This window comes from Dendrobates tinctorius, unplaced genomic scaffold (genome assembly GCF_039654945.1).
Source record: "Dendrobates tinctorius isolate UK_male_01 unplaced genomic scaffold, ASM3965494v1 ptg000145l, whole genome shotgun sequence".
NCBI classification, from domain to species: domain Eukaryota; kingdom Metazoa; phylum Chordata; class Amphibia; order Anura; family Dendrobatidae; genus Dendrobates; species Dendrobates tinctorius.
The window spans coordinates 16,950,095-16,966,295 of NW_027361812.1; the positions used below are offsets into that span (position 1 = coordinate 16,950,095).

The 16,201-nt window shown below is 48.2% G+C and overlaps 1 long non-coding RNA gene across 1 annotated transcript in view; it reads right to left on the minus strand.

Annotated features, from left to right (window-relative positions):
- Positions 1-14,866, minus strand: part of LOC141049542 (uncharacterized) — a 37,766-nt gene extending 22,900 nt beyond the window's left edge. The window contains exon 1 of the long non-coding RNA XR_012220382.1: positions 14,335-14,866. This is a non-coding gene — a long non-coding RNA (uncharacterized lncRNA). The remainder of the gene's footprint in view (positions 1-14,334) is intronic.
- Between the last annotated feature and the right edge of the window lie 1,335 nt (positions 14,867-16,201).

Sequence of the window (16,201 nt, forward strand, 5' to 3'; positions counted from 1 at the left end):
TGTTCTAGCTTAGCGAGTTGGGGTCTTCAAAGTTAGACCCCCTCTATTAAGTAAATATTTGTCTCCAGATAACTCTTTAAGGCTGGAGTCACACACAATGTAGAAAAATACGGACCGTATTGTATGGCCGTAGTTCGCATAAATGGTCCCTAAATAGTGCTCCGTATGTCATCCGCTGTCAGGGTGTGGCCGCATATTTTTCTCATGTAAGCATCCGTATACCGTTTTTTTCTCGCAGGCTTGCAAAACGGACATATAATGGAGCCCAATGACAGGTTTTCAAATCCAAACGAAAGAATAGATCTAGACATATAGAATACATATATATATATATTGTGGGGATGTGGCTCGCTTAGGTGCAGCGGGAGACAAATGTGAGACAGGTTCTTCCACAGTGCTTGCAGTTTATTCACAGCATAAACGCACAAGGCAACGTAACAGCAAACAAATAGCCTTTTAGCTCAGGCAAAATAACCCAATGTCCGTAGTTGTAGACTCAGAGCAGGAGTCTCAGCACACATGGGAGGTTTAGTCCTCCCCACACACAACTCCTTGGTTCAGGAGCAGGCCACATTATAAGGCTGTAGCCACACCCACGTTCCCAGCAGCTGACTGGTCACCTGACTGTGACCTCACCACAGGTCCTTCAAACAAAAACAATAACAATATCTGTTATGCTTTACTTCTGCCTTACATTATAGAGACAAGCCATTTATGAGACACATATCTCCCATCGATTACACGACCCTTAGCCCTGCCACATACCTCCCCCCTCTGCCTAAAGCCGTGGGGCTTGGCACTTTCACCTACCAGGCAAGGGATTCTGGAGAGGGCATCGGCATTCCCATGTAGCTTCCCGGCCCTATGCTCTACATGGAAGCTGAAGTCTTGTAGGGCTAAGAACCAGCGGGTGACCCTAGCATTCTTGCCCTTGGTTTCCCTCATCCACCTGAGTGGGGCATGGTCGGATATTAACCTAAACTTCCGTCCCACCAGGTAGTACCGTAATGTGTCCACTGCCCATTTTATGGCCAAACACTCCTTCTCTACAACTGAGTAATTTCTCTCACAAGAAGTCAACTTCCTACTCAAGTAGAGAACAGGATGCTCCTCCCCACGTATCTCTTGGGAAAGGACAGCTCCTACCCCGACATCTGAGGCATCTGTCTGGAGGACAAATTCACGTTTAAAGTCTGGGGCCACCAAAACGGGTTGCTTACAAAGCGCTCCCTTCATTTCTTGGAAGGCTGACTCTGCTTCTTCGGACCAGCTGACCATCACTGACTTTGTCCCTTTAAGCAGACCAGTTAGAGGTGCAGCCATTGTGGCGAAGTTTGGGATAAACCTCCTGTAATATCCCACAATCCCCAGGAAGGCTTTAACTTGCTTCTTTGACAGAGGTCTCGGCCATGTTTGAATTGCCTCCACTTTATTGATTTGGGGTTTGATCTCGCCACGCCCCACTACATATCCGAGGTACTTGGCTTCTTCTCTCCCCAAGGCACACTTCTTCGGGTTTATTGTAAACCCTGCCTCTCTTAGAGCGTCAAACACTGCTTGGACCTTTTCCAGGTGAGTCTCCCAGTCCGGGGTAAAGATGACGATATCATCCAGGTATGCAGCAGCGTATAGCTTATGAGGTGCAAGGATTCTATCCATCGCCCTCTGGAAGGTTGCTGGAGCTCCCTGTAGGCCAAACGGCATCCGGACATACTGGAAGCACCCGTCTGGTGTGGAGAATGCTGTCTTCTCCTTGGCTTCCTGTGCCATGGGGATCTGCCAATATCCCTTGGTCAGATCCAAAGTGGTTATGTACCTGGCAGGTCCAAGTCTCTCGATGAGCTCATCAACGCGTGGCATGGGATAAGCGTCGAACTTGGAGACCTCATTCAGCTTCCGGTAATCGTTGCAGAACCTCCATTCACCATCAGGTTTTGGGACCAGGACAATCGGGCTCGACCAGCGGCTCTTGGATTCCTCAATGACCCCGAGCTTCAACATACGCTGCACCTCCTTGGAGATTACCTCTCGCCGGGCCTCAGGAATACGATATGGTTTCACGTTCACCCGCACATGTGGCTCGGTCAGAATTTCGTGCTCCACCACCTTCGTGCACCCCGGCAACTCTGAGAACAGGTCCCGGTTTTTCTGGAGTAACTCCCGGCACTGCTGCTTCTGGGCCTTCGATAGAGTCTCCGCTATGGTAACGGCTCCAACCTCCCCTTCTAGGTTGCCCAGCAAGCACGGAGTTACCGCTGGCTCTCTATCTTGCCACGGCTTGATAAGGTTAACATGGTAAACCTGGTATGGCTTCCGTCTTCCAGGTTGGTGGATCTTGTAGTTTACGTCTCCCAGTTTCTCCACCACCTCATATGGCCCTTGCCACTTGGCCAAGAACTTACTTTCCACCGTCGGGATTAGCACGAGAACTCGGTCTCCCGGATTGAACTGCCTCACTCTGGCTGACCGGTTGTAGACCCTGGCCTGAGCCTCTTGTGCCTGGCGGAGATGTTCTTTAACAATGGGCATCACCTTTGCAACCCTCTGCTGCATCAGTGCCACATGCTCAATGACGCTTCTGTGGGGCGTGACTTCGGCTTCCCAGGTTTCCTTGGCTATATCTAGGAGACCTCGCGGATGCCGGCCGTACAGAAGCTCGAAGGGGGAGAACCCCGTGGAGGCCTGGGGAACTTCACGGATAGAAAACAGTAAATACGGTAAGAGACAATCCCAGTCTCTACCATCTTCCTCTATGACTTTTCTCAGCATGCTCTTCAGGGTCTTGTTAAACCTCTCAACAAGGCCATCTGACTGTGGATGGTACACTGAAGTCCTCAGCTGGGAAATTTGCAAGACTCTGCACAATTCTCTCATCACCTTGCTCATAAAAGGTGTCCCCTGGTCGGTCAGGATCTCCTTCGGCAAACCCGTCCGGGAAAACACATGGACCAGCTCACGGGCTATACTCTTCGCAGAGGAGTTTCTCAGGGGAATGGCCTCAGGATAGCGTGTGGCATAGTCCAGGATGACTAATATATACTGATGGCCCCGAGCTGATTTAACTAAGGGACCGACCAAGTCCATGGCAATTCTCTCAAATGGCACCTCAATAATGGGCAGTGGCACAAGAGGGTTCCGAAAATGAGATGTGGGGGCAGTTAACTGACATGTCGGGCAGGACCTGCAATAGTTTACTATTTCCCGGTGACACCCAGGCCAATAGAACCTCTGTACAATCCGTTCCTGGGTTTTTTCCACCCCCAGGTGTCCCCCCAAGATGTGTGAATGGGCCATGTCCAACACTTTTCGTCTATAGGGGCCTGGTACTATTAACTGCTCTGCCACCTCCTCCCTTATTTTCGTGACCCGGTACAACAATTCCCCACTCAACATAAAATGGGGAAACCTTGTATCTGCTCCCGGCTCTTGTGCAACCCCATTAATGACGGTGACATTGTTAAAGGCTTCCCTTAGTGTGGGGTCCCTATGTTGGGCAGTCCCAAAATTCTCCCCGGCCACCCCTAACTCCGGGATGTCAGGTACAGGGGACCCTTCCTCTTCATCCCCAACAAGGACACATAAAGGGAACTCGTCTGCCTCTGGTGGTGGCGATACCTCAGTGGGGTGGATTGGTTCCCTGCTCTTGCTAGCACACTCAGAACCCATCCCCCACAGATCCCAAAACAGACAGAAATCCCGGCCAATAATTATGGGATGCAACAAGTCTCGAACAACGCCAACTTCATGCGACTCGGTGCCATGCGCCGTTTCAATCTTCACCCTAGCCATAGGGTAGTCCTTTGCATCGCCATGTATGCACCGAACACCAATCTTTTTACCCGGGAGTATGTTTAGAGGAAAACTGGCCCTCACAAGGGTCACCAAGCTCCCGGAGTCCAGAAGCGCCATTACTGCTCGACCGTTCACCTTCACGGGACACGCTTGTGGCCCCTTGTTAGGTAGCGAGTTCACACTGCAAGCTGGATATGCGTAGTATGAACTACGGCGTCCCATGCTGCAGTCCATCTGCTCGGTGGTCTGGGGACAACGGGCCGCTATATGTCCTGGCCCATGACACTTCCAGCAAATAACACCCGAGGGGACCTTGGGCACCGCCTCCTCCGCCCCTTTTGACCTTGGACGCACCACCCCTTTTTGTGACTCCGCCCCCTGCTGGGACCCCCAATATGGAGTGGGCTGCTTCCCCAAGGAACCTTCCATCCCCTGGTATCTCTCGACCAGCCCAACCAGTTCATCAGCATTTTGGGGATCACCCTGGGCAACCCAAGTCTGTAGAGGTCTCGGCAGAGAATGCACAAACCGATCCATCACAACTCGCTCTACCATCTGTGCAGGGGAAGCCGACTCTGGCTGCAGCCATTTCTGGACCAGGTGCAACAGGTCAAACATTTGGGAGCGCGGGGGTTTGTCCCGGTGATAGGCCCAACGATGCACTCTCTGTGCCCTGGTAGTCATTGTTACCCCCAAGCGGGCGAGAATTTCCGCTTTTAATTTGGGATACTCTCTGGCATCTTGTACCGTCAGGTCAAAGTACGCCTTCTGGGGCTCCCCCGTTAGGTAAGGGGCCAGTACCTCCGCCCACCGCTCTGGCTGAAGTTTTTCCCTCTCAGCCACCCTTTCAAACACCGTCAGGAAGGCCTCCACATCATCCTCAGGGGTCATTTTTTGTAATGCGCGTCTTACCGCCTTCTCGACGTCGGTGGCATCAGCCCGACCTGGGGTTGGGGCGCTCGTCCTGCCCTCCTGGATGGCGGTTGCCAGAAGCTGCATCTGCTGCCGTTGTTCCTGCTGGCTTTGCTGGAACTGCTGCCGCTGCTCCTGCTGGCTTTGCTGGATCTGCTGTAACAACAGCTTGTTGGTTTCCTGCTGCAGTGCCTGGGACTGGACCAGGTGTTTCATGAGGTCCTCCATGATTCCAGGCAATGCTTGTTGCCCCGCTGCAAACTTCACCCAGGACATGCAGCAACTGTCTCAAGTCTCTGCTGGGACCGCTGCCCGCACGTGTACCACCAATTGTGGGGATGTGGCTCGCTTAGGTGCAGCGGGAGACAAATGTGAGACAGGTTCTTCCACAGTGCTTGCAGTTTATTCACAGCATAAACGCACAAGGCAACGTAACAGCAAACAAATAGCCTTTTAGCTCAGGCAAAATAACCCAATGTCCGTAGTTGTAGACTCAGAGCAGGAGTCTCAGCACACATGGGAGGTTTAGTCCTCCCCACACACAACTCCTTGGTTCAGGAGCAGGCCACATTATAAGGCTGTAGCCACACCCACGTTCCCAGCAGCTGACTGGTCACCTGACTGTGACCTCACCACAGGTCCTTCAAACAAAAACAATAACAATATCTGTTATGCTTTACTTCTGCCTTACATTATAGAGACAAGCCATTTATGAGACACATATCTCCCATCGATTACACGACCCTTAGCCCTGCCACAATATATATATATATATATATATATATATATACACACACACACACACACACACACACATGTCATTGAGACACACTATATATATATACAGTATATATATATATATATATATATATATATATATATATATATATAAAATTTATATTTCACAGAGTTCTTCATAGCAGAATAGCCGCTAATTCAGTTGTCGGCTTCTGTCAAATTATTCCCCAACCCGACATGAAATGACACATGGTTTACATACAGTAAACCATTTCATTTCATGTTTTTTTTTATATGTCCCTGACTAATAATTAGATGAGGGTTTGTGTGCAAAATTTGGGAGGTGTAGGTGTTAATTTAAGGGGTTAATTCGTTGTAAAAAAAATGCGTGGGCTCCCGCTGTAATTTGTCAACCAGAGAGGTAAAGCATGTGAGTGAGGGCAGATTTTAATAGCCATGAGAGGGACCATTGTTTTTGGCCCCCCCGGCTACAAAAATCTGCCCCCAGACACCCCAGAATTGGTGCATCTATAAGATGTGCCAATTCTGGCACTTATCCTCTCTATTCCCATTGCCCTGTAGCGGTGGCGAATGGGTTAATATAACAAAGGGTTAATGTCGCCATTCGATTGTAAGGTGACATTAAGCCAATTAATAATGGAGTGGTGGGAAAGTTTCTGATTTTTTTCCCACGGTCATTAGTTCATTCACAGATCAGCCGGGGACTCCCGCTGACGTCACTGAGGCTGCAGGGAGTCCCCGGCTGATCTGTAAATGAACTAATGACCGTGGGAAAAAATCAGAAACTTTCCCATGGTAATTAGATCATCTACAGGCTGCCATTGAGGCTGCGCAGAGCTGAATCAATTCATTTAGTAGTAGTTTACAGTGGGGCTGGTTGCATTAGCACCGGTCCTCATTGTAAATGATTTAACCCCTTCTGATGGATTGCAGCGTGGGAGGATATTGGTGATTTTTTTTATGTTATTTTTTTTGCAGGTCATGGTTTTTTTGGGATTACCAGACTAATAAAAATTTGTCAAAAACTTGGTGTATTTATTTCATTAAAAGACTTTTTAATTAATGTCTGTGTGTGGTTTTTAACCCTTTCTTAGTATAGGGTTAATAATAGATCGGTGTCTTATTGACACCTCTCCATTATTAATCGGCTTAATGTCACCTTGCAATCGAATGGTTACATTAACCCTTTGTTATATTAACCCATTCACCACCGCTACAGGGCAATGGGAATAGAGAGGATAAGTGCCAGAATTGGCACATCTTGTAGATGCGCCATTTCTGGGGTATCTGGGGGCAGATTTTTGTAGCCAGGGGGGGGCAAAAACAATGGTCCCTCTCATGGCTATTAAAATCTGCCCTCACTCACCTGCTTAACCTCTCTGGTTGACAAATTACAGCGGGAGCCCACGCATTTTTTTACAACGAATTAACCCCTTAAATTAACACCTACACCTCCCAAATTTTGCACACAACCCTCATCTAATTATTAGTCAGGGAAATATAAAAAAAAAAACATGAAATGAAATGGTTTACTGTATGTAAGCCATGTGTCATTTCATGTCGGGTTGGGGAATGATTTGACAGAAGCCGGCAATTGAATTAGCGGCTATTCTACTATGAAGAACTCTGTGAAATATATGTCTCAATGACATGTATGTCACGCTCACGCCTTGGCTGAATGGCGCGAGCCGGGGGTTGTGGCCCCACTGTGCCACAGACCAGACTACCCTGGAAGGGGTGTGACTGCGACAGCTACCTTGGTCTTCACTGGAGCCTCTGATGGTGAGGTCAGGCTTGTGCGGCAGATAGCTGTCGGGTGCCACTCCAGGGTGGTGTCTGGCTGTGGCTGCTGATCCCACTTGGAGACAAGTCACTTGGACAGATGTGACTGAAAGGCAGACTGAGACACCGGGCAAGAAGGTACGACAGATACAGGGCAAGCAGGCACGGCTTGGAGACACAGGACAGGCGGGCACAGCTTGAGACACAGGACAGGCGGGCACGGCTTGAGACACAGGACAGGCGGGCACGGCTTGAGACACAGGACAGGCGGGCACGGCTTGAGACACAGGACAGGCGGGCACGGCTTGAGACACAGGACAGGCGGGCACGGCTTGAGACACAGGACAGGCGGGCACGGCTTGAGACACAGGACAGGCGGGCACGGCTTGAGACACAGGACAGGCGGGCACGGCTTGAGACACAGGACAGGCGGGCACGGCTTGAGACACAGGACAGGCGGGCACGGCTTGAGACACAGGACAGGCGGGGACCTGTTCACACAGCTGGTGCAGGTATGGATTCAGGCAGTCAGGAGTGGAATATGAAGGAACGGGTTTGGACCTGTTCACACAGGAGGTGCAGGTATGAATGCAGGCAGTCAGGAGTGGAATATGAAGGAGCGGGTTTGGACCTGTTCACACAGGAGGTGCAGGTATGGATGCAGGCAGGCAAGAGTGGAATATGAAGGAACAGGTTTGGACCTGTTCACACAGGAGGTGCAGGTATGGATGCAGGCAGGCAAGAGTGAAATAAGAAGGAACAGGTTTGGACCTGTTCACACAGGAGGTGCAGGTGAAGGCAGGAGTGGAGCGAGAAGCTGCAGAAAGAGGTTCTGCAGCGGCAGCAGGATTGGAGCAAAGCTGAACCACAAGGTCTGTGGAGAGAAGCTGCATCAAGAGGTTCCGCAGCGGCAGCAGGACTGGAGCAAAGCAGAACCACAAGGTCTGTGGAGAGAAGCTGCAGCAAGGGGTTCTGCAGCAGCAGCAAGAATGGAGCAAAGCTGAACCACAAGGTCTGTGGAGAGAAGCTGCAGCAAGAGGTTCTGCAGTGGCAGCAGGAATGGAGCAAAGCTGAACCACAAGGTCTGTGGAGAGAAGCTGCAGCAAGAGGTTCTGCAGTGGCAGCCGTGCAGACAGAGCGGCTAGAGTGCAGATGCACAGATAAAGCCGCGAGAGTGCAGATGCACAGACAGGGAGGACACAAGGAAAGACACAGCAAGGAAGGGAGCCACGGACAAGGAGAAAGGGAGACTGATAGACAAAGGAAAGACTGAGTTCAGACAGAGACAAAGACACAAGGACCAGGATATACAGTCATATGTTAAAGTTTGGGCACCCCTATTAATGTTAACCTTTTTTCTTTATAGCAATTTTGTTTTTTGCAACAGCTATTTCAGTTTCATATATCTAATAACTGATGGACTCATATTTCTGGATTCAAATGAGGTTTATTGTACTAACAGAAAATGTGCACTCTGCATTTAAACAAAATTTGACCGGTGCAAAAGTATGGGCACCTCAACATAAAAGTGACATTAATATTTTGTAGATCCTCCTTTTGCAAAAATAACAGCCTCTAGTCGCTTCCTGTAGCTATTAATGAGTTCCTGGATCCTGGATGAAGGTATTTGTGACTATTCCTGTTTACAAAATAATTCCAGTTCAGTTACGTTTGATGGTCGCCGAGCATGGACAGCCCGCTTCAAATCATCCCACAGATGTTCAATGATATTCAGGTCTGGGGACTGGGATGGCCATTCCAGAACATTGTAATTGTTCCTCTGCATGAATGCCTGAGTAGATTTGGAGCAGTGTTTTGGATCATTGTCTTGCTGAAATATCCATCCCCTGCGTAACTTCAACTTCGTCACTGATTCTTGCACATTATTGTCAAGAATCTGCTGATAATGAGTTGAATCCATGAGACCCTCAACTTTAACAAGATTCCCGATGACGGCATTGGCCACACAGCCCCAAAGCATGATGGAACCTCCACCAAATTTTACTGTGAGTAGCAAATGTTTTTCTTGGAATGCTGTGTTTTTTAGCCTCCATGCATAACGCCTTTTTGGATGACCAAACAACTCAGTCTTTGTTTCATCAGTCCACAGGACCTTCTTCCAAAATGTAACTGGCTTGTCCAAATGTGCTTTTGCATACCTCAGGCGACTCTGTTTGTGGCGTGCTTGCAGAAACGGCTTCTTTCGCATCACTCTCCCATACAGCTTCTCCTTGTGCACAGTGCGCTGTATTGTTGACCGATGCACAGTGACACCATCTGCAGGAAGATGATGCTGTAGGTCTTTGGAGGTGGTCTGTGGATTGTCCTTGACTGTTCTCACCATTCTTCTTCTCTGGCTTTCTAATATTTTTCTTGGCCTGCCACTTCTGGGCTTAACAAGAACTGTACCTGTGTTCTTCCATTTCCTTACTATGTTCCTCACAGTGGAAACTGACAGGTTAAATCTCTGAGACAACTTTTTGTATCCTTCCCCTGAAAAGCTATGTTGAATAATCTTTGTTTTCAGATCATTTGAGAGTTGTTTTGAGGAGCCCATGATGCCACTCTTCATAGGAGAATCAAATAGAACTACTTGCAAGTGGCCACCTTAAATACCTTTTCTCATGATTTGATACACCTGGCTATGTAGTTCAAAGCTCAATGAGGTTACAAAACCAATTTAGTGCTTCAGGAAGTCAGTAAAAGTAGTTAGGAGTGTTTAAAGCAAGAAAATGATAAGGGTGCCCATACTTTTGCACCAGTCAAATTTTGTTTAAATGCAGATTGCACATTTTCTGTTAGTACAATAAACCTCATTTGAATCCAGAAATATAACAGAGTCCATCAGTTATTCGATATATGAAACTGAAATCGCTGTTGCAAAAACAAAAATTATTATAAAGAAAAAAGGTTAACATTAATAGGGGTGCCCAAACTTTAACATATGACTGTACAGCCTCCTGGCAGGCAGACAAGGTACAAGGCAAGACAAGAAGTATTCCTCCAGAGAAGGAGATACACAGAACAGGGCCTGGCTTCCTCAGCTGCAAGACACTAACTGAGTATAGACATTGCACAGGCAATGATTCAGTGGGAGTGGTGAAACTAAATAGTCAGGGGCTCCAGGTTATTGGTCAGGGACAGATTACCCAGGTGCACCCTGACTGCATAAGAACCAGAGAGTTCAGGCGCCGCCCCCCTATACACACAGTCTGGAAACATAGAGAGCAGAGGCACTGAGCTGGCAACAGACAGAATTCACAGCATGGCTTGAAGCAGAAAGTAAGTTGGTGTGCGGGGGATGGGAGGCCATGTAGTGATGCCAGCAGGGTTGTTACAGTACCCCCCCCTTTACGGCCCCTCTTCCTCAAGCCTGCTAGAATGACCTGAAGAAGGAGTATGGAACCACATACAGTCCAGGCTGACAGGGCATCCTTCTGGTGAGACGAAGTAGGTGTGCCATCCGGAATCACCGAGTGCCAAGTTTCTTGGTGCCCAACAGCCTCCAACACAGAGGGTACAAGGACTTCTTCCTCCTGATTGGCAGAAGGCAGGGACCTGGAAGCTTAAGACTTGACCCCTACAGCAGCCGGCCAACTAGAAACAGCAGACACCTTCACTGAGTCCAACTTCAGCCCGACATGCCAGAAAAATTGGACCTCCTCCTCCCGATTGGTGAGAAATGAAGATACGTAGGTCATTGTTCCAACCTCTTCACCCACCTGCCAAATGGAAGCTGGAGGCATACATACAGGGAGCCACTTCAGCCTGTTACCCTGAAAAAACTGGACCACATCTTCCTGGTTAGAGGATGAGTGAAGCTCTGTCTTGGGACCTTCACCCCTCGGCCACAGGGGAGCTGAAGGCATACACTCTGGATCCATCTTCAGCCCTTTATCCTGGGGAAGACAATCAAGAGGCAGGGGTGCTCTTGGGAGCAGAACACTGGTATAGTCGCTGGGGATGTGTGAGGAGACTGAGACCGCCTCCCCCTCTTCAGAGGCATCCTCACACCTTGACTCGGCGACTAGCAAACCAGGCGAAGAAGACGACCTTGCTGACTGAATGCGACGCAAGGGAACCAGACACCTCTTGTCCCTTGGTTGTTTCAAGTGTGGTGCCTTGCTGGGTCTCCAAACATAAATGGGCATCAGGATCTCTGGTTCAGAATGACCCATGGGCATACCAGTCAGCAGATGGAAGATGAACTTCTTCATGTATAAAGCTCCGACCTGGAGCTGTAGTTGTCCTTGCAGGACTAGACTGTTCTCCAATAGGGCTCGGCCACCTCGAGACAACGCCCACGCTGGCTTCGGGAGCTGTATGACAGAGACCACACACTGACTCAGTCTGACTGGCGACTTAAACACACCAAAGCTCCCTGAAGGCAGAGAAACAGTTAGAGTTTAATGGAGAGGGAGTACTCTCGCCAGGGACAGCCTCTTCTACTGGCCCAGGGTTCTGGAGTACAGGCTTCACAGGGCAGAGGCCAGATTCCGGTTGCAACTTGGCCCGCTTTTTCTTTTTAGACCTCTTGGATCTTGCACGGGAGGCTGCACTGGCAGACTGTGGAACAGGTGATGGCTGGACGGTCATAGGTAGTTGAGACGTTTCACCCACAGGTTCCTCTTGTCTGGTCTGTCTCTGGAAGCTTGGAGGGAAAGACTTTACAGGAGCATCTGGACGAGGCACATCAAAGACTTTACGGAAGGCCACCAGGAAGGCCCCTAGGTTCATGACAATAGGATCCCCTGCTTCCCAGACGGGAGAAATCCATATCAGAGCATCTCCTGCCAGGTAGGACATGATGTATCCCACCTTGAACCGGTCAGAGGGGAACCAGGCTGCATTCTGCAGGATCTGGTGCAGGCACTTTTTCAGGAACCCTTGGCACTCTTTAGGGTCCCCATAGAACCTAAGCGGGTCATCTGGGTTGTGCTCCTCATAGGCCAGAAGTTGCTCATAGATGGCCTTGGAGACTATGAGTGGTTCAGAAGTCTCCACAATTGGAACCACACAAGGCGGAACAAACTCTTCCGGTGGCTCACACTGACAGGGAGAGAGTTCATGACGCTCTGCGAGCGGAAGGACATAGGACTCAGCGGGGACCATGGCCTGTGCAAACTGTCACGCTCACGCCTTGGCTGAATGGCGCGAGCCGGGGGTTGTGGCCCCACTGTGCCACAGACCAGACTACCCTGGAAGGGGCGTGACTGCGACAGCTACCTTGGTCTTCACTGGAGCCTCTGATGGTGAGGTCAGGCTTGTGCGGCAGATAGCTGTCGGGTGCCACTCCAGGGTGGTGTCTGGCTGTGGCTGCTGATCCCACTTGGAGACAAGTCACTTGGACAGATGTGACTGAAAGGCAGACTGAGACACCGGGCAAGAAGGTACGACAGATACAGGGCAAGCAGGCACGGCTTGGAGACACTGGGCAAACAGGCACGGCTTGAGACACAGGACAGGCGGGCACGGCTTGAGACACAGGACAGGCGGGCACGGCTTGAGACACAGGACAGGCGGGCACGGCTAGAGAAGGAACAGGTAGGGACCTGTTCACACAGCTGGTGCAGGTATGGATGCAGGCAGTCAGGAGTGGAACATGAAGGAACGGGTTTGGACCTGTTCACACAGGAGGTGCAGGTATGGATGCAGGCAGTCAGGAGTGGAATATGAAGGAACGGGTTTGGACCTGTTCACACAGGAGGTGCAGGTATGGATGCAGGCAGGCGTGGAATATGAAGGAACAGGTTTGGACCTGTTCACACAGGAGGTGCAGGTATGGATGCAGGCAGGCGTGGAATATGAAGGAACAGGTTTGGACCTGTTCACACAATGTATAAATATATATATATTCTATGTGTATATATCTATTCTTTCGTTTCTTTATTAAACCTGTCAGTGTGATTTTACTGTATAGCGCACTGAATTGCCGGCTTTTCTAAAAGACACCGGGTGCGTATTTCTCACAAGTCACACGTGTGGTCCATGTATAATGCATATTTTTAGTGCACCCATAGACTTGCATTGGCGTACTACGGTCATAGTACGCTGACAATCGCAGCATACTGCGATTGGCATGGACCGTAGAATACGGACGAGAAATATACGGCTGATGGGAGCTGCCCCATAGAGAATGCGTGCTTTTAACGCCTCTCACTCGTCCGTATTCCTCTCTAGTGTGACCCCGGCCTAAAAGGTTTTTATGAGATTTATCAATGATAGTCCTAGGATAATAATCAGATGCGTGAGAATAAAAGCCCCTTTATTACCGGGAGATATAGAATTTACTTACTGGCGTCTCATATGCCGGTCTTAAACCAGAGTGCGTTGGAGTTACATGTGACAAATTTAAGCGGCAGCCACTTCATGCTGCAAATTCTACCAGATTTGATGGGCTGCAAGCGGCTCCTCCTGCTCAGATAAGCCCTACTGATGGTTTAGGAAAAAGTGGCGTGAGAAATGGAAAGGTGTAAAAGTAGAAAAAAAAAAAAAAAAAAAAAAAAATTGTGCAAAACAGATGTGCTCCTAACGTCTTTCCAAAGAAACAGGTGGCAGTCACTGAGTAAACTTCTCCAATAAAAAAGGAAACACTGGAAAAGCCTTTTAATAATGGTTTATAAAAATGTTATATATTATGGCTCTCAAACTAGAAAAGGTACCGCCATCTTTAGGTTAGAACAGGATATTATTATTAGACCACGTTCACACATTGAGTATGTGGTGAGTTTTTTACCTCAGTATTTGTTCCTCACCTGGTTTTGGATTACAATCAGAGGAAAAGTAGAATAGAAACTCATCACCACTTCTGTATTTATCACCCTCTCCTGGTTTTGGCTTAAAAATACTGAGGTAAAATACTGACCAAATACTGAACGTGTGCACGTAGCTTTAATGATATATTGTCTTAATATTATTAGATATGATTACTAGCAATATCGGAGGTCTCAATGTTAACATTTCTTCTGTGGCAATCAGCAAGTCAGTTTAGGGAGGCTGAAAGGCCATGCAGTGCTCCATTGAGAATTTAAAAATTAACCATCTGTCACAGCAGCAGCTAGCATGTGTCCGCAGTGCTGCCCCACTTACCGTGCGATTTCTCCTTGCAGCAGGCCGTGCTACTGATCTTGTTTGTTCCTGTACTCCACTGTTACTACTGCTGCATGTGGAAATCCATCTAGCCTTAGGGAGGCATGGACGGTCTTTGCAGGAATTTAACCCTGCTGTGTCCTGCAGAGATTTGGTTCCCAAGACTATCTCTTATTAGCATGTCCTATTTTAGGCAGCTCCACCCAATGTGTTTACTGCTCTGTAGGCCCATGTGCATGCATCCTCCCAAATTCAGCTTTCCATTAACTATCCGGCCTGTTCACCCACCCAGCCTGATCTCTGTTCTGCCTGCCCTGACTTTGAACCGTCTGATTTTGCCTTTGCCTCACCCCTCTGTACTGCGTCCCCAAGCCTCTGGCCCTTTGGTCAGCTGCTGCAGTCTCTGGGACTGTCCTGGAGTGGTAATTGGCAACTACCTGTGGCCAAGCCTAACCTCACAATCAAAGGATCTAGTGAACACCAGGTAGTTGCGTATTCATGTCCCTCCAGGGAAAGCCCGAAGTGTGGTGCAGTGGATCCGCACCCACCAGTGTTACACCGTCGTTTTAATTCCTATCTCATAAATCAATAGTGCACATGAAAATTAGAATCTTTGTAATATAACTAATTAGAAAAATCTGCTTCTTTCTCTTGGTCTGATATTTTCTCAAAATTCTCAATTCACAGTTAAAATCCGTATTCAGTGAAGACAGACTTTCCCGTTACCGAGTTAGGTGATTATAGTTTCTACAGATACAATTCTAGGTAGAGGTGAGGGATAAAAGGAGGAGGAGAGACATAGCTCCTTCATATCCCCTCTACACAGGATCTTATCTGTAGCAGCTGTCATTTTCTATCTCAGTAATGGGAAAGTCAGTCTTCACTGAATGCGGATTTTACGTTATAATTGAGAATTTTGACAATAAAATATCGGACCAGGAGGAAAAAGTAGATTTCTCTGATATATTACAAAGTTTCTTAATTGTATATGTATTATTGATTTATGAAATAGAAATGAAAACAATGGTTACTCTTAAAATATTTGTGCAGAGCGCCAAGGAAGCACTGCATAGCCTTTAAGTCTCCCTACACCGAGTTGACGCAATTCATAAGGAGAAATTTTACCACTTGGAGCCCCTGTTAGAGCCTCTCACCCAGCCAAATACGTTCTCCTGCTTTGAACTGAAGAGGGACAAATACCTGAAAACTCTTTCGCAAATGGTGTTTCTGGTTTGGATTCTTAACCTAAGTCATAAGGCAAGGCTCATTAGAGGTTCTATATTGACTTTTAATATTGCTACTTCGTATAGGTGGCACATGAGTTCAAGTCCTCTTTCTCTGTAAAGAGGCTATTTGCATATTCAAATTTCTAGCGAAACATTGCATAGCCAATAAGTCTTGCTATGCCGACTTGATACTCTTCACAAGGATTAACTTTACCCTTTAAAATCTCTTGTCAAAGCCTCTCACTCAAATCAGTTCTTCTGCATTGCTCTGATGAGGGGAAAACACCCCGAAACAAGAGCCTGCAAATTGAGTTTCTGGTTTGGTTTGTTATTCTAAGCCATGTGGCAAAGCCCTTAAAAGGATTGATGCTGACTTTTAGGCTTGCTACCTCCAATAGGGGCACTAGAGTTCCAGTCCTCTTTGTCTCTGAAGAGGCAATTTGCATATTCAAATTTCCAGAGAAGCATTGCATGGCCAATAAGTCTCGCTATGATGACTTGATACTCTTCACAAGGATTAACTTTACCCTTTAAAATCTCTTGTCAAAGCCTCTCACTCAAATCAGTTCTTCTGCATTGCTCTGATGAGGGGCAAACACCCCGAAACAAGGGTCTGCAAAATGAGTTTCTATTCTAAGTCA